The following is a 27,032-nucleotide window of genomic DNA, read 5'->3' on the forward strand; positions in this document are numbered from 1 at the left end:
TCGGGAAAATACATAATGAGGCAAGTAATTTTATAGGTTTGTTTAATGAAAAGCCGCGACAGCGCGCTCGTGGCGTGTGGGTTTTAAACACTCGTTTTATGTACTAATAAAACTCCTGGTGGGGGATCCATTCCCTGGGCCCAGCCCACCATCCTCTGTGGCCGCCCTAATTAATTAATTAACCTGGGCGAGGCGATCAATGAGTTAGTCGCGTGGAATCGGCACTCCGGTGTCGCTCTTTGGGGGATGAAAGGGGCCCTGCGTCCGACACGGGGGCTCGGGCTGCCTATCCTCAGACCCCTCGCCCCGGCCTGCTCCCAGCGCCCGGCGTCAGTGCTGGAGGGAGTCGGCCCTGAAGGGCCAGTCGCGGACTCCTGGCTCCTTGGGCTGCCGCAGCAGCCATGGCCCCGAGTGAGCACGCCCGGCCATCCTCAGGCTTGCGGGACGGAGGCTGGCATGGGAGGACACGCCCAGACACTGGAGCACCACGCAGAAACACAGAACCCACGTGCACACATGGAAACATGCCAACTCACATCCGCATGCACTGAGATCCGCAGAAAGACGAGGATTCCCTCACACATACACATAGAAGCGCATGCACTGGTCAGCTCTGGGTCAGCAGAAAAGAGCACAGGCCAGGCGAGGGGTGACCCCGGGAGGCCGGCTCAGGACGTTGGCACAGGAGCCGTCTCCTCTGGTCAGAAAGGAGGGGCTGGGGTGGCCCCCGGGGACTTGGGGTTCCAAGTCCCCCAAATGCTCCCACCTCACGTCTCAGGACCCCACCCCAATCCATGCCCACTTTTCATTCAATATATGAAAGTGTTGACAAGGCGAAGCCCTGGTTGTGGGTGTAAATCCAAGCCTGGCTTCCTCGCTCGACTCTGATCTCCAGCCCGGGCAGGAAGCACAGTGCAGGAAGCCTGGCCTCTCACCCAGCCCGGGGCTTTGGGCGCTCAGCCTTCCTGCACACATTCTTCACCCTTGCAAATGGTGTGTAATAAGACACACACGTCAATTTTCAAAAGTTGACCCCTGCCCAGCATCGGCCAGGGCTCTGGAAGCTCGAGTGTCGGGTCTAAGGCTCTCAGGTCGAAGTGCACTCTGTGCTCGTGCGTTGAGAGATGGGTCTGTGCCGGGGTGTGTGGGAGCCACCTCCACAGTACAGTCGGCCAGACCTGCAGGCAGCGGCCTGCGGGGCCTCCTTGGGTATCTGTGGCTGTTGATGCCCCCCCGTCCCCGCCCACCCCAGACGGCACAGACCATCCTGGCTCCTCCCGGCCCTGCTGAGTCCTCTGCGCGCCTGGGTTACCTGGGACCCCGAGGAGTGGTCCGGTTGGCGATGTCCTCCCGCTTTCTACCCTCCTTGCTTCCTCTTCTTCAGTCGACCCTGTCAGCATGCTCGTGGGGAAAACGGCCCTCTTATGGCTCCTTTAACTTTTCAGGTCTGTAAACACCTGCCGCTCGTTGCCGCTTAAACCCCACTTAGAGTTGGGTGTGGAGATGCACGCCTGCAATCCCAATGCACTGGACACAAGCCTTTGGGCTCCCCGATCCCTCCTGACCACAGCCTGGTGACCTTGGCTGAGACAAGAGGGTCACAGCTTTGAGACCAGTCTCAGCAATTTAGTAAGACTCTCTGCAACCCAGGGAAGCCCTGCTTCAAAACAAAACATTAAGAAGGGCTAAAGGGCCGGGCGTGTAGCTCAGAGGTAGAACACCCATGGGTTCAGTCCCCAGGACCCCTCCCCGCCCCGCCACACAGCACCAGACCCACTTAAGCCCGTGTGCACTGCATCTGTGGTTGTGTGAACAAAACAAAAGCCGTCTTGCCGAGCACTGTGCTTCTGGCCGGTGAGGGGGCCCAGAGCGAGCGGCCGAGGGTCGGCTGAGGCTCCAGCCAGGGAGATGCGGGAGGTCCAGGCCGTCCAGCCTCGCACTCTGTCTCCTCCACTCCCAGGGACCAGCGTGGAGACAGAGACAGATGGCAGAAAAGCGATTTACAATTTGGCCCATTCTATTTCCAATTAAACCACAGGCATTAGTTAATATGCAAGGCTGGGAATCTCAGGCGGAGATAATGTGCAGATAGCGCCATAAAACTCTGCTAGGAACAAATAATTTTGCACATATTTGCAAACAGCAGGGTTTTTGTAAATAACCATCATCTCTCTACCAGCACGGCTGCCGATTATGCATTTTTCCTTCGTGATAATTTAATGATGACCTAATTTACCTATTGTGGCTGGGCTTTGGGTGGGCCGATGTGATTGTCCAATTTAGTCCAAAATCTATCCCGATGGCGTTAATTCATATGACCAAGTGTTTACAAATTGAGCTTACCCCTCGTTATGCCTGACAGCTTGCTCCGCTAACAAGCCCGCCCACGTGTGTCCAGTGGGCTGGACACTGGCCAGCCTGGGCGTCTCAGCGCCTTCGCTGAGCTGAGCTTGCGGCCCAGTGGGATGCGGCCCACACGGGTGAGCATGGCGCCCCCAAGCCAAAGCCGGCACACCTCACGTTCAGCACGAAGCGGTGGCCATTCTAGAATAAAGGAGTGGAGATGGGCTGGGTGGTGGGAGTTGGGGGGTTGCTAGATGGGTGGGCAGGCAGAGGGGCTTGCTATAGTCTGGGTCTGGAGCACTTCGTAAGGGCCCATTTGTGGAGGGCTGGGACCCCAAGCCGGCAGTGGCAAAAGGTGGTGGAACCTTTAGGACGGAGCCGAATGGGAAGTCTTTCGGTCATTAGGGACAAGTCCTCGAAGGGAGCCATGACTGGGCAGCTTCCTGGATGAGCAAGGAGATGCGACTCCGCACGTAGCTGACCAGCCTCCTGTGGCCCAAGAGGAGCCTCAGGCCCGGCCAACCACCCCGCATGGCCCTTCCCTCGCCAAGCCCAGGGTCCTCGCCTGCTGGCTGGGCGTTCCTCCTTTGGGGGTGGGAAGGGGATTTTCTTCCTGGGAGTCTAAGCTGAGTGCTGCAGAGAAGAAGAGCTTTGTTTAAAATGGGCCTGTGGCCGGGCGTGGTGGCGCACGCTTGTAATCCCTGCGCTTGGGAGGCTGAGACAGGAGGATCGCGCAGGTTCGAAGCCAGCCTCCACTGACTTAAGAGACCCTGTTTCCAAATAAAGAAATATAAAATAGGTCTGGGAGTGTAGCCCGGAGGTAGAAGGCCCCTGGTTCCATCTCCAGTACCACCAAAAAATAAAATAAAATAAAATAAAATGGGCCTGTGGGTGTCTCCCGCGTGTCCACAGCAGGCTGCTGGAAGCCATGCTAACCCTGAAGTGAGTCCTCAAGGGGTAACATTCTGAGGCCTTTTAGAACGGTCCAGTCGTGACTCCTGCTCTGCGGTTGTAGCAGCGAGGTGCCTTTGCACCTGTCACTCGGGCTTTCCCTCCGCTGTCCTGAGGCCCAGGTCCCGGGTCCTGTCTCCTCCCCGTCTTCCTATGAGGCACTGATGCTTCTCCCCCCACCCCCAGCCCTCCTGCCAGGCAGGGCTCCACTGCCCTTTCCCAGGACCCCGGCCCCCAACCACTTCTCTCGCTAAAAAGCTAGCTTTTTCTGCTATTGGTGCAGCTTTAAATCCACAGGAAGTCGATTTTCCACTCATATATTAGTTTATTTTATATTTTCAAATTGATTCGACTATACATTGATTTCCTGTTGTGGGCATTGTGTCCTGAGCGAGGATTACGCGTTTAGGAGAAGCGGATACTCGTGGCACATAAAGGTTCTTCTGCACGGGAGAGCTCTTATCTTGAAAAGGGAGAGTCCAATTTTATTGAAACAGCTAAAATCCCACTTAATTGAATTTTTTTCCCTCTAAGATGTACAAGCTTAGAGACTTTTGCTTTCCAATTCAACTCAGGCTCTGTGGTGTTTAAATTTCCAAACCCATAAAGACCTTTATGGAAAAGGCCTGCAGATGCTGTGCCTCCAGGGGGGGCGGCCGGGCGGAGCTGGGGCCTGCAGTGCACCGCAGAGCACAGAGCGCCTCAGGGGTGGGGTCCCCGTGGAGACAGTGAGGGTGCTGGATATTCTTTTCTGCTGCCTGCAGAGGACGCCTCACCCTTGCGTGGATCTGTCTCCACCCTGCCTGGCCCTGCAGGGGCCTGACCAGGCAATCCCACCCACTGACATGGCCTCAGCTGTTCCCGCCTCCGGTTGCCAAGCCTGCACCCCAGTCTCCTGCTACTTCTGGGAGAGGGGAGGGCCTGGCCGGTGGCTGCTGCCCAGGCCCTGAAGGTGCACAGCAGCCCTGTGGAAGGAGGCCCTCTGTGCCCCGGCTGTGCCGCATCCCCCAAGCTAGGCCCTGAGCATCTGAGGCTGGCCAGGTAGAGGGACCTGGCCTTGGAAGCCACCCCACCCCTGCCCCTCAGGACCCTAAGGACCCCCACAGACCCTAGGCACCTCGAGGGGGCAGCGGATCTGAAGACAGTCCAGTTCCCTGGAGTGAGCAAGACCCAGGCCTGCCTCCTGTCTGGCTGCACACCCCAGCCTCAGTTTCCCCATTAACACAGGGGCTAGGACTACACTGTTTCTGTTAGTAGTCTGAACACCTTGCTGGGGCAGTAAAGAGCCCTGCTGGTCTCCGAGGACCCCTTGGCGTGGTACAGGAGTAGGGGTCCTCCGGGGGTGCACCCCGCCCCGGCTTGGGCTCGCTGGCCCAGGTCCCCTGCCCAGCCATCCTCCCAGGTGCTGGCTGGGTGGACAGCAGTGTCCCTGGAGGGGCCGTCCCTGTGGGCCGGGCCTCCGCAGAAGCCCAGGCTGGTGCCGCCGTGCCCGCCTGCTACCTCATGCCTTCGCACGCGGTCCCCCAGTTGACGGTTTAGTGGCGCCTGTATTTCTAGCCCTCGAAAATGGCTAATAGTGATAAGAAAGAAAGAAAAAAAAAACCCAACAAGTGCACGAGGCCACCCTGCTCCTTAGCACGCCCTGCGCAGCCTGGATCATCTCAGCGCAGTGGAGCTTCCAGAGAGACCTCTGAACCAGCAATGCCCCTGCGGGCCGGCCAACAGGCAGCGGAGGGCAGTGTCTGGTGGGGTGCTGGCCTCTGCTGAGCCAGGCCAGTGCTGGAGGGGTGCCACTTGCCCTTCTCGGGGGCTTCAGGGCTTCCGGGGCATTGCCGGGCATGCGTCCCCAGCACTGGGCAGCTGGAGCCCTGTGAGGCCGAGGAAGTCAGATTTGCAGCTAGCCCTTGGAGAATGGACTTGGGACCTTGTTCATTCATCCTCCTTCAGCAGATGTTTCCTGGAAAGCACAGACTTCTCCTGAAGCCCCCAGTTTCGTAGCATCACACAGACAGGGAGCCCGTCCCAGGGCTGGGGGGTTGGCTCAGGATCATGCTGGGCAGGACGAGCTGGGTAGGCTTTTCAAAGGAGGCGGCACCCTGGAGGACTGGGGCCCCAGGGCTCAGGACCTCCCTGCTTGGCTTGTCCTTCAGAGGTTCTGATTCTGGAGGTGGGGGGCCAGAGAGAGCTCCCCTGCAGGGCAGGCCTCTTAATCCTGCTGGGGGACCCATGTCCTGGCCCTGTGCCAGGCTCCCTTACGAAGAAAATCCCAGCCCAACCACAAGGACCATCCCAGCAAGCCCTGCCCCCAGGCTAGGCTCCGTCCCTGGCCCCAGCCCGCAAGCCGTGTGGCCTCACCTGCCTGCTCGAACTTGGGGCTCCTGTCCCGGCATGGGGGCAGTGCACCCCCAGAGCAGGAGGGGGTCCCCAAAGAAGGCCTGGGTATGGCTGCCACAGGGCACTGGACGCAGGCCTCTTCTTTTGGGTGTTTTCTGCCTGGCCACCCTGGGTAGTGAGGACTTGGCTGGATGGGGTATTTTCTCAGCACCTGCGTCCAGGAGGCGGGGGCCTGCAGTGCGCCTCGCGGGCAGCAGGGGGCGAGTGCCCGTCCCCAGCTCCCCCTGGCCCCGCCCGGCCAGCCACCCCCGCCCGCCTGGGTCCTCTCCCTTTCTGTGTCTGAACAAGTGAGCCCGGACGGGCAGTCACAGTGCATTTTAATAGCAGAATGTAATTCCTGGGCAGCAGAAAAATGAAAGTGAGAAGTCTATGAATTATTACAAATGCACTCAATCTCCCGGCCGTGCAGCGGGGCCCTGGGCTGGAAAGCCTTTTTTTCTTGTGTTTAAGTTAGCGTGGAAGATGAAATAGTCACAGAGACACACTGGCCACTCGAACCTGTTATTGCCAGCTGTGTGTCTCCTATAAATACACTCTGATTTATCTCCTAACTTTGCTTTATAAATAGAAAAGACAGAAATGCCTTCAAGAGTGACTGCAAAGCCCGAGATGTCCCTGCAGGTCCACTCGGCCAGGAAGGCCGCTGCGGGGGATCAGCCTTCCTCCCAGGTCAAGACCCCTGTGCCAGTCTGGGTCTGGGCTCGAGTTTGGACTAGGGCGGAGGGACCCACTAGCCCTGGGACTCTGATGGGTGACAGGGATGGGGGCGCTGGGGGCCCCGGGAAGCTGGGTGAGCTGGTTGCTGGAAGCCCTTTCTGTAACTGTCCTTGTGCGTGGAGAGTTCAACACACTTCGCCCGTTTTGGAAAGAGATGGGCGCTCCAGCTCTGTGGGCTGTGTCCGAGGGGTAGCTCATGTCGGGGCCCCACCCCTCCGTTGCAGGTCCCACCAACACGGCTGACCATGCGCTCCTGCCCCCCAACCTGCTTCAGAGCTCATGTCTGGGCCGGGTGGCCAGGGGCCTCCTCTGCAAAGTGGGCGGAGTGACTCCCTCTCTGCCGGCGAAGAGGAGCCTCGGCGTGACTCAAGGCTGCGTCCAGGCTGGTGCCCAGCGTGACCAGGACTCTGTCCTGGATTCATGCCTGGAAGCTGAGCTGCAGAGAGGCCCACTGGGCTCAGAGCGGAGCAGGCCGGCCTCTGAGCAGGCATGGTGGTTGGCTGTGCCCAGAGCGCGCAGGCCCACTGCCTCTTTGTGACAGACATCAAGGACCTTCAGGGAAATGTGTTTGGGGGCCATGGGAAGTGAGACTCACTGGATCTGCTCCGTGCACTCAGAGTCGCCTCAAGAATATGGGCTTGCTAACGAGAAGTTCCGAGCTGTGCGATGAGCCAGGAGGACTACAGCTGCCAGGCCGGGCCCGGTGGTGTCTGCTGCCATGCTGCTGGTGCCACAGGAACCCTGCGAGCACCCCAGGCAGGAAGCTGGCCCCGGGGCGGCTTGACCAGGAGCAGGACTGGCCCTGGCCTGGAGGCCTTGCCGCCGCGAGGGGCTTTCTGCCTGGGAACCTCACAGTTCCTGGGTAAATCTCAGCTCCCACAGGGACTCTTAAGACTTATGCTGAGGATGTTTACTGAACGGAAGTAAAACCGTAATCTCCCATCGAAACAGAATATTCATACAGCAATGCAGAAGCGGATTTGGCCCCAAGGGCCTGGGCCTTTAAGGAAAAGCAGTTTTCACAGGAGCCAGAGGGGGCTGTAGGAAAGGTCGCCCAGCTACGTGGGGCACCGGGGCGGGGGGCAGGCTCCGGGCAGCCATCCTCAATGGGGGTATCGGGACACGTGGCCACAGGGAAGAGGGACAAGGCAGGGCTCTCTGCACATTCGCCACACCAAGACCAAAATGAACCCCATCCCAAGATGGCTGGGCCCTCACGTGGGAGCCCCGCAGGTCGGGACTTTCACCGTCCTGGAGGCCAGAAGCGGGGCTGAGGGTGTGGGGGGTAGCGCCTTCTCAGGTGGAAGGAGGGTCTGTCCCCACCAGCCTGCAGATGCTGGTGGTGGCTGACAGTCCTGGGTGCTCCTCGGCTCGTGGTGGTATCAGCTGACCCCTGGCTGCGTCTTCAGAGTCTGCGCCCAAGCTTCCTCTCTCCGTAAAGACACTGGTCATTTGGATCAAGACCCACCCTAGGGACCACGATTTCACCCTGTCATCGACAAAGACTGTATTTTTACGTCAGGTCCCCTTGACATGTCCTGGGAGTCAAGACTTTGACACCCTGGTTAGAGTATAGAAATCAACACGTGTGTGTGTTTGGGGGGGGTACTTGGGGTGGAATCCAGGAAACTTCTACCACTGAGTTATACTCCCAGCCCTATTTTTTTTTTTTATTCTTTTATTTTGAAACAAGGTCTCACTGAGTTGCAAAGGGCCTCACTAAGTAGCTGAGTCTGGCTGGAACTGTGATCCTCCTGTCTCAGCCTCCCGCATGCTGGGATTACAAGCACGCGCCACCATGCCCGGCTCTAATTATTCTTTATTTTGAAACAGGGTCTCACTAAGTTGCAGAGGGCCTCACAATTTGCTGAGGCTGGCCGCGAACCTGCTATCTTCCTGTCTCAGCCTCCCAATCCCTAGGATTACAAGTGTGCACCGCCATGTCCAGCCTTTATCTTTTATTTTGAAACAGAGTCTCACTAAATTGCTGAGAATCTCACTAAATTGCTAAGACTGACCTTGAACTTGTGATCCTCCTATGTCAGCCTCCCAAGTATTAAGATTATAGGCATGTGCCACCATGCCAGGCACCCCACCCCTTTTTATTTTTTATTTTGAAACAGGATGTCACTAAGTTGCCGAGACTGGATTCAAATCTGCAGCATTCCTGTCTCAGCTTCCCAAGTTGTGGGATTTGTTACAACACTAAAACCTGAGCAAAGCAGCCAGGCGTGGTGACACACGCTTGTAATCCCAGTGCTTGGGAGGCTGAGACAGGAGGATCTCAGGTTTGCCAGCCTCAGCTACTTAGTGAGCCCTCTGCAACTTAGTGAGACCATGTTTCAAAATAAAAAATAAAATAGGGCTGGAGGTATAGCTCAGAGGCAGAATGCCTCTGGCTTCAATCCCCAGTTCCACAAAATACATACATACATACATACATACATACATACATACATACATACTAAGTACATACATAAATAGATACATAAATAAATAAAAGACCTGAGCCAAGTGAACCCCCCCTCTCCTGTGGCTCTGGGCCCCGCGGGGTCGAGCTGTCGCCTGCAGGCTGGGGCAGAACCAGGGCTCTCCTTGCACTTCGTGTCATGGCCAGTTTGAAGGGTACAGACCACCCCTCATGGCACAGTGGACTGCATCTGGGCAGGGAGCCCTGAGGAGGGGTCTGTCCTGGGGGGCACATCCATGGGATGGGTCACTTCTGTGGTCTTGCGCTCTATCCTCACCCACATAGACACCTGTCCTGGGCATCCAGGGCCCCGGCAGCTCAGGGTGTCCTGAGCCGAGAGGGCCCAGGCTGTGGCAGTCAGCTGATGTGGTGTCCGCCAAGGGCGCTGGGCTCGCTGGTCCCACGTGGAGAATGCAGGCTCCCTGAGGGCACAGCAGCCTTTGCACTTTTCTTCCTGCTGGTCTCGGGCAGGTCACAGCACCCTGCATCTCAGCCCTCATGGGCTGGAAGGAAGGGAGGAGGAGGACCATTGATCCAAGCTGCGTGCCAGGTGCCTGTCCCTGAATGGGTGTTGGCAAGCCTCACGGAGGCAACTGGGCCTCCAATAGTTTCTGGGATCTCAAATAGATCCTCCCGTCTCAGCCTCAAATAGTTTTGGGCAAAGCAGATAATCTGTCTGAAGGAAGAATGGGTCAGGCCCCAGCCCAGTGTCACGGAGAGGGGAGCCATGTAGGACGCCCGCCCAGGATGGGATCAGAACCAGGGCTGAGCGCTACAGCAGGCGCCCTGGAAGATACCTGCAGGGCGGCTCCTGCCGGGCCCTTCGTGCGGCCCAACGGCGATCCACGCAGGCCGGTTCTGGGGCAGCTGGATGAGAGTGGGCAGAGCCTGGGGGGCTACAAGCTGAGAGCCAACAGAGGGGCTGGGCTGCTCGTCCGTCAAGAGGTGAGAGCTCCCCACAGCTATCTGCCCGCCCACCCATCTGCCCGCCACCACCCATCCATCCTTCCACTAACCCACCCGCCAGCATCATCCATCCATTCACCCACCAGGTACCCATCCACCCATCAAATATCCATCCCCCACCACCCACCACCCACTTATTCATCCATCCAAGTATCCATCCACCCACCCACCTGCCCACACATTCACCATTCATTTACCCATCCTCCCACCCACCCATGTATCCCTTCACCACCCACTCACTCACCCACCTACTCACTCATTCACTAAGTCCTTTATCCATCCCCTCATCTACCTACCACCCACCCAACATCCACCCACCTGCATACCCACTATCCACCCACCACCCACCACCCACCCACCATCCACCCACCCACCCACCATCCACCCACCCACCATCCTCCCACCCACCCACCATCCACCCACCACCCACCATCCACCCACCCACCCACCATCCACCCACCACCCACCATCCACCCACCCACCATCCACCCACCCACCTACCATCCACCCACCCACCATCCTCCCACCCACCCACCCGCACACCCACCATCCAACCACCCGCACACCCACCCACCATCCACCCACCCACCATCCACCCATCCACCATGCACCCACACGCATGCCCACCCATCATCCACCCACCCGTACACCCACCATCCACCTACCATCCACCCACCCACCATCCTCTCACCCACCCACCCGCACACCCACCCACCCACCCTCCCACCATCCACCCACCCACCCACCCACCCACCCTCCCACCATCCACTATCCACCCACCCACCCACCATCCACTCACCATCCATCCACTCACACACCCACCCACCATCCACCCACCCATCATCCATCCACCCACCATTCACCCACCCACCCACCATCCACCATCCTCCCACCCACCCACCATCCTCCCCTCATCCACCCGCACACCCACCCATTTCTTGTCACCCACCACACACCTACCCATTCATCCATGCATTTATCCACCCACCCATATTCGGCCACCCACTCAGCAATCTATCCACCCACTCACCCATTCACCTACCATGTCATCCATCACCTACCATCAACCAATCCATCCATCCATCCATCCATCCATCCATCCATCCATTATCCATCAGATACCTACCCATCCATTCACTCATTTTCCTATATATCCACCTGTCCATCCATCCATTCACCTGCCTGTCCCTTCACCTGGGCACCCTCCAGCCCACTCCTACCCCATCTGTCCAGCGTTGACCCACCCTCCCATCAGTTTGGATCTGAGCAGAGCCAGGTGCTGTTCAGGTGTTTCTCATCCTGCGAGGACACACAGCAGTGGGGGTGTCCTTGGTGGAGTGGCACCAGACATGGAGGTCTAACCCCTGTCAGGGGTCTAGAGCACAGTCGGTGTGTCTGTGGACATGCCTCAATTTGATTTATGCTACCTGTCCCAAAAGACTTCTTCATACAACAGAAATTCAGAGGGTTGTGGAGGAGATTGCACATAAGCTAGGTCTAGGGAGGTGAATTTCACCACTTGGAGGGAAAGGGCACAGGCAGCTCAGGTCGTGCACAGCCAGGCCGGCCTGCGATGTTCCCAAGGGGCGGCTCTGGGCTAAGCGGTGGAGCAGGTCCACACCCGACTTTCATCCGAAGTCTGTGGCAGCCTGGATGGGCTCAGGCAGGGAGTGGGCTCCTCTACACCTCCCCACCGGCCACGTAGGCACGCCGCTGCAAAGCTGGACGTGTGAGGCCTATAGATGGAGGCCAGCGGGTGAGCAGGTAGGCTAGTTGCTGAGCAGGTGAGGGGACAGGCAATGAGGAGGCCCATACATGAGGAGGTGGACAGGTGAGGAGGTGGCCATCACAGGGATTCAGCCGGGAGGTGCTGCCTCAGGGTGGAGACGGCAGAGGAGGGTGTGGGTCAGCCCTGGCCTGGCCCCTGGTGCCCCCGGCCCCCGGGCCTCTGGTGTTCCCTGCCCTTCGGCCTCTCTGCTGGCTCAAAGCGTCACTCTTAGCTGGTGGAATCCTGCCCTCCCCTTGAAGGCCAGGTGGCCCACAGTCACCCGTGAGGCCCTAAAGACATGGGCCTCCTCCCTGCCAGCATCTGGCCAGAATTGCTCTCTGGGTAGGTTCCCTCAGAATAGGCCCCAGGAGCCCACCCTGAGTCTGTGACCCCAGCCGGACTGGGTGCCCTCCACCCACACCTGTGTTAGGCAGGACGCGATTCAATCAGATCAACTGCTCTCAAGACGCCCATAAAATGCCACCCACCTTGAAGGACACACCTGCAGGCCTCAGTCACAGCCAGGCCTCAAGAGAAAAGCCCTAACGCCCTTGAAAGTGGGGGTACTGTCCTGGCCTCCCAGCCTGGGGCCTCCAGCCACACTCACCGCCATGGGTCTTCAAATGCTCCCGTTTTGCCACTAGAACAGGGGCGGCCTTGGCTCCCCTCCCATCATCCCGCCCGCCGATCGATCGATCGTGGAAGGACAAACGGTGTGCTGTGTGGCGTGCGGGCTCGTGGCCGCTGTGGGCCGGTTCTGGCTGGAAGGCCCCGTCAGACTCCTATTCTAAAACTGCAGGGACAGAACTGAGGCCAGACAGAACCCAGAAGCATCTGGGAGCCCGCCCTGGCCGGAGCCCACTCCCCGGGCCTGAGCAGCCCCAGGCGGCCGCAGTCTCAGCCCCAGGCAGCTGATGAGCACAGCCTGTGGGCATATGCCGGCAGGCAAGGCGGGATCAGGCCCAGCGCCCAGGGCCCAGGGGAGATTTTGTGACCCGGCCTGGGAGTGGCTAATGGAAGCCCGCTTTGTGGACGCGGCTGTTTGTCCTTTGCTGCCCAGAGAGCCGGGCCCTGTGACGTGACCTCTGTGCCCCCTCCACTTGGCGTGAGGCTCCGCGCAGAGCGTCAAGTCTGGCTCAAAGGCCAGGTAAGAAAACCTTTCCTTTTCTTTCTTTCCCTCCCTCCCTCCCTCCCTTCCTTCCTCTCCCTTCCTTCCTTCCTTCCTCTTCCTCTTTCTCTCTTTCTTTTTTGTGGTACTGGGGATGGAACCTGTAATGTTGAAATTGCACTGGGGAGTCGCGAAGGAGGTAAACACCAGCCAAGTTATTTTATTTTATTTTTTTGGTGGTACTGGGGATGGAACCCAGGGGCTTTCTACCTCCGGGCTATACTCCCAGACCTATTTTGTATTTATTTGGAAACAGGGTCTCACTAAGTTGCTGAGAGCCTCACTATACTTAGTGAGTATACTTACTACTGCTGAGGCTGGCTTCGAACCTGTGCGATCCTCCTGTCTCAGCCTCCCAAGCACGGGGATTACAAGCGTGCGCCACCACGCCCGGTGTCAGCCAAGTTATTTTTAAAAAGCTGCTTTAATGAAACCTGGCTCCTTTGGACGATGTCTGCGGACCATCGGGGAAGGAACCTATGAGCCACAAGGTCTGCAGAGTCCGCGGCAGAGCGAAAGTACCGATGTTTAAACCGCGGGGGTGGGGGGGTGGCCGAGGGAGGGGCGCAGTGTGGGTGAGGATGGAATCCTCCTGGTTGGGCTTGTGACAGGTGCACACACTGTGCCTGTGGGATGCCACTGGAAAGTTAGTTTATAATGGTTGGTTTTAGGTTATATGAATTTCACTTTAATTAGAAAGTGAAATGAAATAATAAAACCAACGGGGTGGTGGCAGTAGGAAGAAATGAGGGGCCTGGCAGGGTGGGGGACGCGAGGTCATTTGGAGGCCGCCACCCTGTCTGGCCTTGCAGCTCTGCGGCTCCCTGGGGTCAGAGGAGCTCCCTGGGGGTTTGTTTGGGCCACTGGGTATCTCTCAGGGGAAGGGCCCAGGCTGTGGCCTGGCAGGGAGTAGGCCCAGGACCGCCCCACCCTACTCCAGGCACCCTTCCAGCACCAGCGCCCCTCACGGGTCAGCGTGGTCACGTCCTCTCTGAGGGGTCCCCACTCCCCACGTGGCTTCAGACAGCATTCCCTGCTGGTGGCCCTGCGGGTCTGCCTGGCTCCTACCTCAGCCCAGCACACTGCCAGACCCCCAGCATTTGGGAAACTTGGGTTTGGGGACAGACCACAGGAAGGCCCTGAATCAGTGGTGTCTTTTTTTGGCTGTGAAAACCCAATGGGTCTCTGGGGCCTGCGAGAGCCCTGAAGCTACAGGAGGTGGTCTTTGGTGAAGCCTCCAGCTGTGAGCCGCCCTCCTCCCCCTTCCTCTCCTCCCCCTCCCCTGCTTCTCCCCCTCTTCCTCCTCCTCCCTCATCTTTCCTCCCTTCCTCCTCCCACTCCTCCCTCTCCCCTGGCTCCTCACTCCAGGCTAACAGAAGATAGGTGTTTCTATGCACTTCCGTCCCATTACGAAGCAGATGCCATGCTGGGTGGGGGAAGTCCAGGTGTGGCGTGAGTCCTCCATGGCCTGGGGCGGCCCCAAGGGTGTGAGAAGTCAGTCATCCTGCTCCTGAGGCTGCTGGGCATAAACAGGGAGTGAGTGACACGCAGGGTCCCTGGGAGCTCTAGTCACCCACGCATGGACGGTGTGGTGCAGGGCAGTGAGACCCCGCCCCAGGGCAGGGTGTCCCCAGGACCTTCCAGGAGGCTGGCAGCGCGGTCCACGGTGGGCCAGCACTGCCTCCCCAGCCGTGGACAGGGGTTGAGTGAATGAATGGGCAGATGGACGGAAGCAGGTCCACATCCTGCCCACCTGGCCACGGTGCAGATGCCTCTGCAGGGCTCTGGCCCCGCCTACTGCCCGCCCCTTGGGGAGTGGCCTGTTAGGATAATGGCCTGGCACTGAAGCCTTCCTGGGCCCCTCGGGCATGGCCTCCCCAGGCGCAGCCCCTGGCGGGCGGCGACGGCTCTGACGGGGAGTAGCTGCAGGCTGAGCTAATCGAAGCTGAAAAGGTGGAATCCGCGTGTCCTATCCTTTTGCCACCTTCATCAATCCAGCTAACTGGGTCTGAGTCCCGCTTGCCAACGCTCTGCACAGGGAATTAATATGTAAGACATCTGAGGCCCGGTGGGCCGAGGCGGGCGGCGGCGGCAGTGGGCGCCAGGCAGGGCCGCCCGAGGGCCACCACCTGCCCACGGGCCTGCAGCCTGGGGAGGGCGGCCTGTGCCCACCACCAGCCATCCATTCAATTACCTCCAGGGCCAGAACGCACTCAGGCCGGGACTCCAGGACAGAAGGGAGGGCCCAGACAAAGGGATCTGTATTTACCCAATAATAAGTTTCATTTGGAGGAGGTTTGAAAACAATTCCCCATCACATTTGTCCCTGTCAGATCACATTATTCACAAATGAAGTTCACAAAGTATCAATTCAATTTCAATGAGGCCGCTCACAGGGCTGAATTCAGCCCATCCCGGCTGGGGGCGGCGGACACCACTCGCAGTCAGAGGTAATCAAAGGCAGGCGCCACGGTAACACTTTCCATTTCATCCCCTTTGTGCACATCTGTTCCTGAATAATCCCATTTTCTACACTTCCAAATCACTGACGACGGTGTGTGGGGGCTCCTCCCGCTGACCTCGCGCGGAGCCGAGGGGGCCGTGGAGCCCCCTGTGCTCAGCTCTCCGGAGGGTCCCGGGACTGGCCGCCATCTGGGTGCTGATGCTGACTCAGACCCGGAGGCCCCAGGCCTCAGACCTCACTCACTCACTGGGGCTTGGATGGAGCGGAGCGCAGCGGGGTTCGCTGGCCCTTTCCCACCAGGGGAGGCGGCCCTCACCAGGGTGGGAGGGCCGGACCCCATTCTGCCAGCAAGGGCTGTGGGCAGATCCTTCCTCGGCTGGCCTTGGCTCCAAGGGTACAAATTCCAGATCAGAGAAACTGTCCCCTGGGGCTCCTCAGGATGTACCATTGTGCCAGGCTGGCTGTGCCCCAGAGGCAGCTGCCACCCCAGCGTGACGGGGCCACTCACCATGCGGCCCTGCGCTTCCGCTTCCCTGTCAGTCGAGAGAGGGCACAGGTCCTTCATGTGCTGGGCTTAGTCTGGTCTGGGCCTCAGAAAGAACTCTGGACCCTAAACAGGCCTCTGGAGGTCCTGGCGGGGGGTGGTCAGGGTGGCAGGCCCTGGGCAAGGTATGGGTCTCGGGAGCAGAGGCGGGCAGACACCTGAGCGGGATACAGGCCTGGCCGAGCAGCAGGTGGCACCGGCTGGCCTGGCCTCTCCGGGCCCCGCTGTGCAGGACCTCGGGGTTGCGGTACATGCCGGGGTCAGGGTCTTCAGGGCAGGAGAGAGGGGCACCGTGCTTACCTGGTTTGTTGGTGGAGGTGTCTGACCCCCTGTGCGGAAGCACGGGCACTTGGCAGCTGCGTGCGCAAATGTCTAGCCTGACCGCAGCAGGAACGCACAATGTGCCTTGAGGCTGGTGTGGGCGCAGTGCCTGCACATGTGTCGGGCGAGCTCATTTAAGGTGTGTACACGTGTGCACATGGAGGTAGACAAATGAACCAGGTGTTTGCACATACAGGGGCGGTTGGTAGACACTGCCCTGCAGGCACCAGTGTGCGCGCGCTGTGCATGCCTGTGCGCTGTGTACCCTCCGCAGCATCCCTCTCAGGCAACTATAAACAGCAGAGGCTGCGGGGCTGGGCCCTGGGCCTGGGGAGGTCAGGACTCCTGCCGCTCGGCACAGCCTCCTTTGGCTCTTTGCTGGCATCGGGCATTAGCCCCCTGCTGGGGCAAAGAATGGCTTCATGCAACACGCGGATGGATTGACACCGGCATCCAGGGACCTCAGGACTCCAGCCGGGTAGGCGGGCTGTCTCCCTGCGGAACAGGGAGCCCAGAAAGCACCCAGTGTCTGTGCCTTGATGAGGCCTGGCCTTAGGAACGGAGAGAATCACGATTTCATAACATTTTCAGCAAAAGCTAAGCTGTCTCTGCGGCCTGTATTCAGCCGTGCCTCACTGCGCCACCAGGAGGGCTCGGGAGCCGAGACACTGCCCCCTGCCCACGACACCTGTGCTCACGGCCCTGCGCATGGGAACGGCTGTCCCCAGGCACATCTCTCTGTAAAGGCGAGAGGCCGGTCTGGGCTTGCTTGAATGGACGTGGGGAAGCTTTGCCCTGGGGAGAGCGTGGGAAGCCAGAGTCCTACTGGTCCTGGGAAGCAGGGTCATCCTGGAACCAGGTCTACGCTGATCCCCGGAGCAACCTGAGGCAGGACCACGCTCCTGGGCCATGTGCTCTTCTCGGTAGCAGGGGCCGGGCTCACTGGCACTCCTGTCCCCCAGAAGTCAAAGGTGAAGCCCTGGCCCTGTGGAGGGATGTCCTGGGCCTCGGCCGCGAGCTTCCCTGGCTCCTGCCCAGGCTCTGTCGGGGCCCTTCCCGTGGTCAGGTGAGTCCCCGCCCCGGGCAGGTGTGACTGGGCTGGGCGGCTCCTGCTGGTCACGACTGGCACTGAGCTCTTGACATATGGATCCCAGGGCTGAAGCACATTGTCAAATGAAGTGAAGGTAATGAGATTTGAAGTCAGGATGGGGGACGCCGCAAAAAAGAGTGTGGTCTAGGCAGTTTCATTTGGCCTTGGAGAATCCCAGGGCCACGTGCACCCTGCCTAGCCCCCAGGAGGAGGCTCGGGGGCCTGACCTCCATTTGTCTCAGTGCTGCAGGGAAATTAATTGTGACTCAACTTTTGTTGTTCTTTTTCTATGAATAAAGGGTTGTTTCTTCAAACCCCAAGGAACTCCAGAGCCACAGCACAGCCCCCTGCGCTGTGGGAGGCCTCAGGCCGGCCGGGCTCCCCAGCTCGCACCTGCACACCTAGCTCCTCACAGCACACACCCGCAGCACACTTGTGCCGCGCTTGCCCGCCCAGCTACTGCAGGACGGCCTCAGCGGGAGGGCTTGGCACCTGCGAGGTCCCGGCCTCCTCGCTCTGGCAGGTGCGTCTCTAGCTTTTCCAGCACTGAGGAGCTGCTCTGACCTGGGAGGCAAGCGGCCCCCAGTCTCTTCCCCTCTGTCCAGGTTCTGAAGGGTGTCCCCAGGACCCTGGGCTTCAATTCAGCAGCACCACACAAGCGCCCACCACACATGGAACAGGCCCTCTCTTGGCGCAAGCCTTCCTCCTGCACCCTGGATCCAATCCTGGCCCCGAGGCCGAGTCAGGGCCATGGAGATGGAGGATGGGCCCAGCACCGACCTCCACTGCTCAGCTGTGTGGCTCCTGTCCTGGCCTGGCTGTTGAGGGGTGGGGTGGTGGTTGAGTTCTGTGCTGGACAGGGGGACACAAAGGATGCCAGAGGCTCTCTTACCTTCTGGGGCTCAGCATGCAGCACCCAGGAGGCTCTGGGGAAGGGCAGAAGGGGGGCTTCTGGGAGGAGGAGCAGAGAGCTGGCCCGGCACAGCCCAGTGGCCCTGGCAGCAACGCCTGCTGCCTGCAGCCCGAGGCCTCAATGGAAGCAATGCTGCTCTCTGGGCCCAGGCCTGGAGGCCAACCAGGGGCTAGGGACATGTCCTGGGGAGTCTGTGTCAAATGGGTCTGATCTCAGAGGACACAGAAGCGATGGTATCTCCTGCACCCCAACGGCTCAGGGCAGCAGGCAGTGGGGCTGGGGGCTCCCCAGTGCCTCCGGGCCAAGAAATGCCCAGAACCCTGGAGCCAGCCAGGTGTGCAGCTGGAGCCGTGCATCTGCTGGACACCACAAACATAGAGACGTATCGAATTCAGCTTAGCAACCCAGGCATGAATGCCTGGCCTTTAAAGAGAAACTTATCTGTAATTAAAATCATGCACAAGTTTTAGAAAGAATCTGTTTACAACTGGGAAGAAAGCTGATTGTGGAAATGAATAGGCTTCCTCTGGGGCTGGGATCATTTAATTCAGAAATAAATCCCCCCATGGGAGGCGCTTCGGCGGGCTCTTTTCCCCAGTGCTTTTGGGGGCCTGGCGCTGGCGTTTTGCGGCTGCTGTTGACGATGACCTTATCAGGCTTCAATCGCAGACACAAGGGCCGGCGGCGGGCTCCCGGGTGGCTGGAGAAATTTGCCGCGAACTCAGCTCCTCCGCTTGTGAGCAATAAATTAGCCCAGTTAAAATCAGCAGGGTGCGCCTGCTCAGTGGGCACCGTCGCGGTGTGAGCAGGGGCGTCATCGCCAGGTTGGGATTGAGGGGACGGTAACTTAGCGCCACTCCGGGAGGGAGAGCGCTCGCCGGGATGGTGGTGGCAATGAGATTTACGGTGGCTGAGGCTGGCTGCTGGCCGCTGTGATTTAGGGGCCGTGTGGTGGCTGCCGGCTGCTAATCTGGAGGGTGGCCGATGGGGACTCGGGCCGGGCATGCCAGGAAGTGTGCCCAGCACCACCTCTGCGTAATCCTCCACGCACTCCTCTTGCTGCTGCTCTAGATGATACGGCAGGTCACAGCCAAATGGCTTTTCTGGGTATTGATTGCAATTAAGAGCACCAATGTGAGCTGGAGATAAGGGCTTCTGGGCAGGAAGCAGGTGGAGCAGCTGGGCCAGGGTCCCTCCCTCCCATCCCAGCTGCGGCCTCCCCTGAGACAGCCCACCACCCAGGTCTCCGGACACGTGACCCCGAGACCCTTCTCAAGCAGGACAAGCAGGGCTGCTCAGGGCATCTGTCCTTGAAGAGTCCGCTGGATTCCGTTCTGCTGCGTGCACTTGACAATGCCCGCCAGGCCCCGGCCCTGCCCACACTGCTGCCTCTTGCCCACACTGTGGTCCACCACGGTGGTGGCCTTGGGGTGGCAATGACTGCCTGGCTCAGGGCCACCCTCAGGGGGAGGACAGCCAGTCCAGGCCATTTGTCCCCTAAAATGGGAGGCTGTCCCCAGAGAACATCCCCAGCGGGTGAGGAGGAGCCCCTGCCCGGGTCCTCAATACCTGGTCCCTCCTCAGGTCACAGTAGGCTCCTTCTAGTGTCCCTCCATGTCACGTGACCAGGAGGATAGAGCTGGGATCTCAGGAGCCAAAGTGCAGTGGGGGCCCTGGGGTTGCCCGGGAGGGCACCTCAGCACAGCCCAGACATGCCCCTGGGGCTCAAAGCTGAGAACCCCATTGATGTCCCCAGGCCCTGGAGGGTGTGCTCACAGCAGGGTGTCTGGACCTGGGGAAGGGGATCCGACACCTCTGTGGGTGGGGTGGACAAGTGTAGTCAGGCTCCGGGAACCCAGGGGTCCCCGATTTAAAGATGCCATCAGGGCTGGAGGCTGGGAGTGAGCTCCCTAGCTTGATACCCCAGTGGGGATGAAGTGAGAGGATGGCCCATGACAGGACAAAGGTCCTGGGAGAGGAAGGACATGTAATTCCCAAGGCCACACCCAGAGACCCCTCCTTAGCAACCAAGCCCCATTGCCAACATTGCTACCTTGTTTCCCTGAGGGTTAGAGGGACAGTCTAAATCTAAACCATGACACTCCACCCCTAGTCCCCTAGCCCTTAGAGCCACATCACAATGCAAATTGCATAATCTATCTCCAAAGTTGCCATAGTCTCAACAGTTATGGAGTTACTCAAAAGTCCAAAGTCTCTGAGATTCATGGTAAATTCTTGACTGTAAGCCCCTATAAAAACAAAAAGCAAGTTACACACATCCAGTGTACAATGGCATAGAGTAGACATTTGCATTCCAGAAGAAAAGAATGGGGCCACGGAAATAAGGAATGGGCCCAAAACAGGATCAAAATCCAGCAGGGAAATCCTTTAACCCTGTAGTGCTGTTCCTGGCATTAGGGCATATGGTGGTGAGGCGTGCTCTCCAAGGGGCCGTGGCAGCCCTGCCCTGCAGCGAGTGGAATGCCGGCTATTCCAGCCTGGCTTCATGGCTCGCAGCTTGCAGCTTTTCCTCATGGTAGTTCCACATTTCTGGCAATTCAGAATCTCAGGTATTTTTCTTGCAACCTTGGCTTTACCCTCCAGCTTCATAAATTGCCCCCTGTGGGCCTGCTTGCAGGGATTCCAGCCCTGCCATATGTTGCCTGCCTTCCTTGGAAAGCTGTGGAGAAGACTCCACGAACCCTACTTTCCAGCAAAGCCAGCATTATGTGAGCACTGAGACTGACCACCAGCAGGAAAGGTAGTCACGTCTTTCATCCTTGCCACTGGGGGCTTTTCAATCCCAGCCACTAGGCCTGCCTTGGCCTGGGCCACCACTGGCCCTGCCTCCATCATGGCCACCAGCTCCTCCTTCCTTTCATCTATCTTACTTTCTTCCACAACATCATTTCTCTGGAGCCCAGCTTTACACATACCTTTCTGGACAAACTGCAGATCTATGAAGCCGCCTCTTTGTTTTAATTTCTGCTCCTAAAGTTCATTGTACAATTTGCTGAATGCAGATATCAACATGCATAATGTACTAGGATATATACATTGGTATTGGGGGTAGAACCCAGGGGCATTCTACCTCCAAGCTACACCCCCAGCCCTATTTTTTATTCTTTATTTTCAAACAGAGTCTCACTGAGTTGCAGAGGGCCTCACTGAGTAGCAGCTGAGGCGGTCCTCGAGCCGCAGTCCTTCCGTCTCAGCCTCCCAAATCCTGGCATTGCAAGCGTGCACCACCACGCCCGACTTACTTTGGATATTTTGCTGTTTTGAATTTCCTCCACCACATCAGTAAGTTCACTGTCTCTAAAGTCAGCCTCACACAGTTTCAGGACATGGGCAAAATGCCAGAACGTGTCAGGGCGGCCTCTACTCCACTTCCCTATGGAGTCTCTTTGCCCTCTGGAATCTCCTTGGCAGTTTTTACCTTCTACCTGTCTATCCACATTGGGGCCCTTCCAACTTCCTCTTACAAACCAGTTCCAAAGACTCACAAAACACATGGTCATACTCAGAAAAAGCAGTGACCCCATTTGTAAAAGCAACTACCCCACGATTAGAAAAAGCAGTGACCCCACAATTTCTGTCTCAATCAACATTCTCATGGCTGGAAAGGTGGGTCACTGGGGGCCCGGGCTTGAGGACTCATCTGTCCCTGGCATATCTTTCTATTTTGGATTTTTTTTTTTTTTTGGTGGTACTGGGGTTCCTGGAAGCCCTTCTACCTCCGGGCTACACTCCCAGACCTATTTTTATATTTTGGAAACAGGGTCTCCTAAGCCAGCGCGCGCAGCTGGCTTCAAACCTGCGCGATCCTCCTGTCTCTGCCTCCCAAGCGCGGGGATTACAAGCGTGCGCCACCACGCCCGGCGTCCCTGGCATATCTTCTATGCCATGGGTTGCGTGGTGGTCCTCCATCGGGCTTTGGCCTTGGAGCTGACTATGAACTGAACCTCGCAAACTGTGAGCCCAGAATAACCTTTGCTACTCTAAGCTGTACTTGTCAGCTGTTTTGGCCACAGTCAAGAGAAAAGCTAACTAAAACAGCTTCCTAGAAACAGAGTTAAGGTACAGAATCTGGACACGAAACGTCTGGATGTCACTACTGCATGATTCCTCTATAGTGTTCTAGACAAGGGAATTGTGGTGTTAGAGACTGTGATGATGGTTAGCTTTGGGAAAGGAAAAGATGCCAGGAGGTAGTCTCAGCTGGCAATGTTCTATTGCTTGAAATGGGGCTGGTTCATTTTGTGTTAATTAATTGAGTGGTATATTCATATTTTATGTGCTTTTCTTTGTGTGTGTGTGGTGGTGCTGAGGATTGGACCCAGGGGCATTCTACTTCCAAGTTACACCTCCCAGCTTTATTTTATTTTTTTATTTGGAAGCAGTATCCTGCTAAGTTGCTGATAGCCTCATCAAGTTGCGAAGGTTGGCCTTGAACCTATAATCCTAGTACTCAGCCTCCCAAACACTAGGATTATAGGTATGTGCTACTATGCTGAACTTTTCTGTGCGTTTCTGTATATGTATTATGGTTAAATTTGAAAAGATTTAAAAAATCCTAACAATCCTAGATGTTAACAACAAATAATCCCAAGATGAAATTAAGAAAACAATTCCATATATAAAGTATCAGAAATAATATTCTTAGGAATAAACTTAACCAAGGAAATGAAGGATTTGTAAACTGAAAACCGCACATTACTGAAATTAAAGAAGGGGTAACTCCTATGTTCATGGATGAAGAGATTTAATGTGTTGACAGTACTACCCAAAGTGATCTACGGGCTTAATATGATCTCTATCACAACTTCAACAACTTCTTTTTGCAGATATAAAAACATCCATCCTGAAATTCATATAGAATCTCAAGGGACTCCCAATAGTCAAAGCAATCTTGAAAAGACCAAAGTTGGAAGATTCACATTTAAAACTGACTTTAAAACTCAGCACAGAGCGGGCAGTTGGGCCAGTGGAGTAGAATGAGCCGAGAGTCGACCGAGATACACAGCCATGGGTCTTCGTCAAGGTGCCACGACCGTTCCAGCTGGAGCGCTGACCGGAGCCCTGTGTACTAGTAGTGCTGATATGAAATGGTGCAGCTGCTGTGGAATGCAGGATGGAGATCCTGAAAAAATTAAAAATAGAATTACTGCAGGGTCCTGCCATCCTCTTCCGGCTAGATATCCCAAGAGCGGAAGGTGGGGACTCAAAGAGCTATTTGTGCACCGGTGTTCACAGCAGCATTAGTCACAGTGCTGCTGCTGTGAGCGGTGGAAGTGAACCAAGCATCAATCTTGGGTAATGAACGGAGAAACAAAACCCAGAGGCAGCGGAATAAAGAGGGAAGTTCCGCCAGGCACGGGGCGCACGCTCATAATCCCAGGACTTAAGAGGCCGACGCAGGAGGATTGCAGGTTCATGGCCAGCCTCAGCTTCTTAGTGAGTCCCTCTGCAACTTGGTGAGACCCTGTTTCAAATGAAAGAATACAATATGTCTGGGGCGTGAAGGGTGGAGGTCGAAGGCCCCTGGGTTCAAGCCTCAAAGCCACAAAAAAAGGCAGTTCTGACACAAGCCACACCACCGAAGAGCCACGAGGGCACGGTGCTAGTGAGACAAGACGGTCGCGGGGATAAATACTGCCGGACTGCACTTCAGGTGGCCCCGGGAGCAGCCCAAGTCACAGAGACAAGCAGCGGAATGGCGGGTGCCGGGGGCGGGCAGCGGGCGGGAGGTGGTGTTGGATGGGGACAGACGTTCAGTCTGGGAAGATTAGAAAGCTCTGGAGAGGATGGCGGAGGACCACGCTAAAAAGTGACGTGCCTAAGTGCTACTTGTGAAGACGTTGCGGTGAAAGGTGAAAGTTACCGTTTGGGGGAGCGGTCCCCGGGGACCTTTGTTAGGACCCCGGGAACAATTCCCCTCACAATCCCTCTGGTTCTTGTCCCGAGCTAAGGATAAATATGCAATAGCTCAGATTCTTGCTGAGGATTTAAAGGAGTTGTTAAAAAGATAGAAATACAGAAGACAGTTATAGCCCCGTGCCATTCAGCAGTGCACAGGGGGTGTTTTGAAGGAAATCACCGATGCCCCCTGGACGCAGAGTGCTCTTACAGCAGCCCAACCAGATCTGCGCAGCTCGTTGGATACCCTGCCCCATCTCCAGCCCAGGTGTCCTGCTCTGTCTCCAGCCCAGACCTTCCCAGGCCTTTTGTTACACTCCAAAAGCTGTTTTCTGGAGTCTGGATTCCCTCACACCTGGAGGAAGTCTGCCTCTCCTTAGAAATGTAAAAAGGCCCCAAGCTTCTTCTCTTCCTTTGCTAATTAGCCATGGTGCCTGGAAATCTGCGCCCTCTCCCCACAGCTCCTGGATTTCTTCACTACCAAAGATGTATTTTAAAATTGGAAATCTTTCCCAATACTTGAACATTAATACATTTTGAAACCTCTTCCCCAAACTGTTACACTACTGAGCTGTATGCTTGGAAATGGTTAAAGGAAAACTATGTTATGGACATTTCACTACAATAAAAAATACAAAGAAAAATCTCTAAGAAGTTGTATGAGTGTGGGTCCAGTGAAGAGACAGACCACACGGGGTCAAGATGGGCGGCTTGACGATGTGGACAGTTCTTAGCAGTGGTGAAGAGGAAGGAGTGAGAGGGGTCTGTAGCCTCTTCTCACCGCAACCCAGGAGGGGCAGACATGGTGGCCCCTCCATGGAAGGTGATTCTGGGGTGAATGGTGGAGCCATCGAGGAAGCACAAACAGCAGCCGCAGCAGCCGCAGCAGAAGGCTTGGTGCGACCCTGGCAGGAGCCGCCATCAAAGGGCAGGTGGGCAGACCCCACCCCATGCTCAGCGCCCCCTCCCTGGGAGGGCAGGAGGGCACGGCAAGCCTGTGGGTCCAGGAAGCCGAGCTCCCCGCCCTCGGTCTCGGTCTCGGGTGAGAGTGGAAGGCGTGGAGGGATGGAGCTCTGCAGGGCAGGTGGTGGGGAAGGAGGGCGGCACCGGCTCCTGGCAGGGCTGCGTGTGCAGAGGAGACCATGTTTGCTCCAATTTCAGAAGGACACCGAGTCCATATTCTTTGAGGCTTCTCCCCTCAAAAGGTACATGCTAACTCCCACTCAAGTATCAGCTGGCCTTAGTGGCCAGTCTCAAAGCAAATAATGGGGGGGGGCTGGACTTAGGCGGGGTGGCTTCTGAGGCTGGGCCCTAGAAGGCCATGGACCTTCCTTCTGGCTCCGCTCTCTAGGGACCTGTCTGCCATATTGGGAGGAAGCCCAGGCTCAGGGAGGCCCTCGCAGGGGTCCCGGCCACAGGCCCCACCGAGGGCCCAGCTGATGACTCCACCTGGCCTCTGAGCCACCCCATTGACACCAAGAGCAGACACCACTGTCCCACCAATAGGCTTAAGTCAAAAGGGGTGCGTGTACGTGTGTGTGTGTGTGGGTTCTGCTAAAATGATAACAAATGTGGCCCCTATCTGAACTCAGCACCCCGAGGAAGACCTGAGGGCCCTGCTCCCAGCTGGTGTGGGCCAGAGGCTGCTGTGGGAGACCACCCATCCACATGCATGGGGCCCGAGCACAGCTGGCATCTCCCCCAGCATGGGTGACCCCGATCTGGCCTTGCCATGGGGGCCGGCCTGCCCTGCTGGACCTTGCGAGTGCCAGTGACTGTATGACTTTGGCAGACTGAGACCTCCCGGAGGCCAGGGCCCGTGATCTGGCCGCTAATCACCAGGGTGATGGACAGGGTGCCCAGTGGCTGGTTTTCACTGCAGACCGGGGTGGGGAGACCAGCCCCGGTCTATGGGGAGGGCGACTGGCTGTCCCTCCTGAGGAGCTGCTGCACCGGCACCAACTCTGCTGGGACAGCAGGTGCCCTGCGGCTTCCTGCCCCAGGAGGAGAACCCGCGCCTGCCCGGGCTGTCCCTCTGCCTGATACTGGATCCCCGCCATCCCCAGCCCCCCTCCCCCAGGAAGCCGCAGCTCCCACCAAGGCTCTGAGTGCTTGGCTGTGCAGGAGCAGATCCCCGGGCCTGGCTCGCGTGGGCGTGCGGCGAGGCCTGACCTGGGCCCCATGGAGGAGCGTCCAGCCTCAGGCCCAGGCCTGTCTTGGGTCAGGGCACAGAGCCCAGCTGACCCCGGAAACACTGGGCTCGCAGCATTTGTGTGGGGGCTCCCACAGCACCAGCGTGTGAGGGACAGCGGGTGAGGGCACACCCCAGGGGACCCCAGTGGCCCAACAAGCGGCAAGGCTTTGGGCGCAGTGGGACAGGGTGGGCTGTGTCCCCTTGCCGCCCTGCAGGACAGGAGAGGGAGGCCCAGGTGGACGGAGGCCCAGCAGCTGAGGTAACACTCCAGCCACCTGTCTGGAGCAGGCATGGGGCTTCCTCTGGCCTGGGAAGCATGGGAGGCTTCTCGTTGACTGTAAGCCAGGTGGCTCCTGGTCCCAGTGTGGCAGCCTGGGCCTGGGAGGGGCTGCTCCTCCTGTGTGCGGGCCGCCCTGCAGAGAGCTCCTGGCCTCCCCTGCTCCCGTCCCTGCCAGGGAATGCTCCTGAGTCTCCTGCCCGGTTCCCTTGGTGACATTCAGGTCTCATACCTGCAAATAGGCGGCCCAAGTCAGCAGCTCCCTGTGGCGTCGGCCTGCAGAGAGGATGTTCCTGGCTTGGTGCTAGACCCGTGTTAACTTTTAATTTAAAGTCTCTAACCAAAACACAATAGACTTTTGACATACAAATATTAAAAATTAAATTTCCTGAGTTCATTATCTGATAATTAGAACTAAATAACATCTTAACTGAGAGGCCAGCCCCACGCAGATCAAGTCAGTTCCATTTAAGATTCCATTAGACCAGTGTCGGAGCAGTAAGTAATGGACCATAAAATTTAATTTGGAAATG

Source organism: Muscardinus avellanarius (assembly GCF_963383645.1).
Source record: "Muscardinus avellanarius genome assembly, chromosome: 6".
In the NCBI taxonomy this organism is placed as follows: domain Eukaryota; kingdom Metazoa; phylum Chordata; class Mammalia; order Rodentia; family Gliridae; genus Muscardinus; species Muscardinus avellanarius.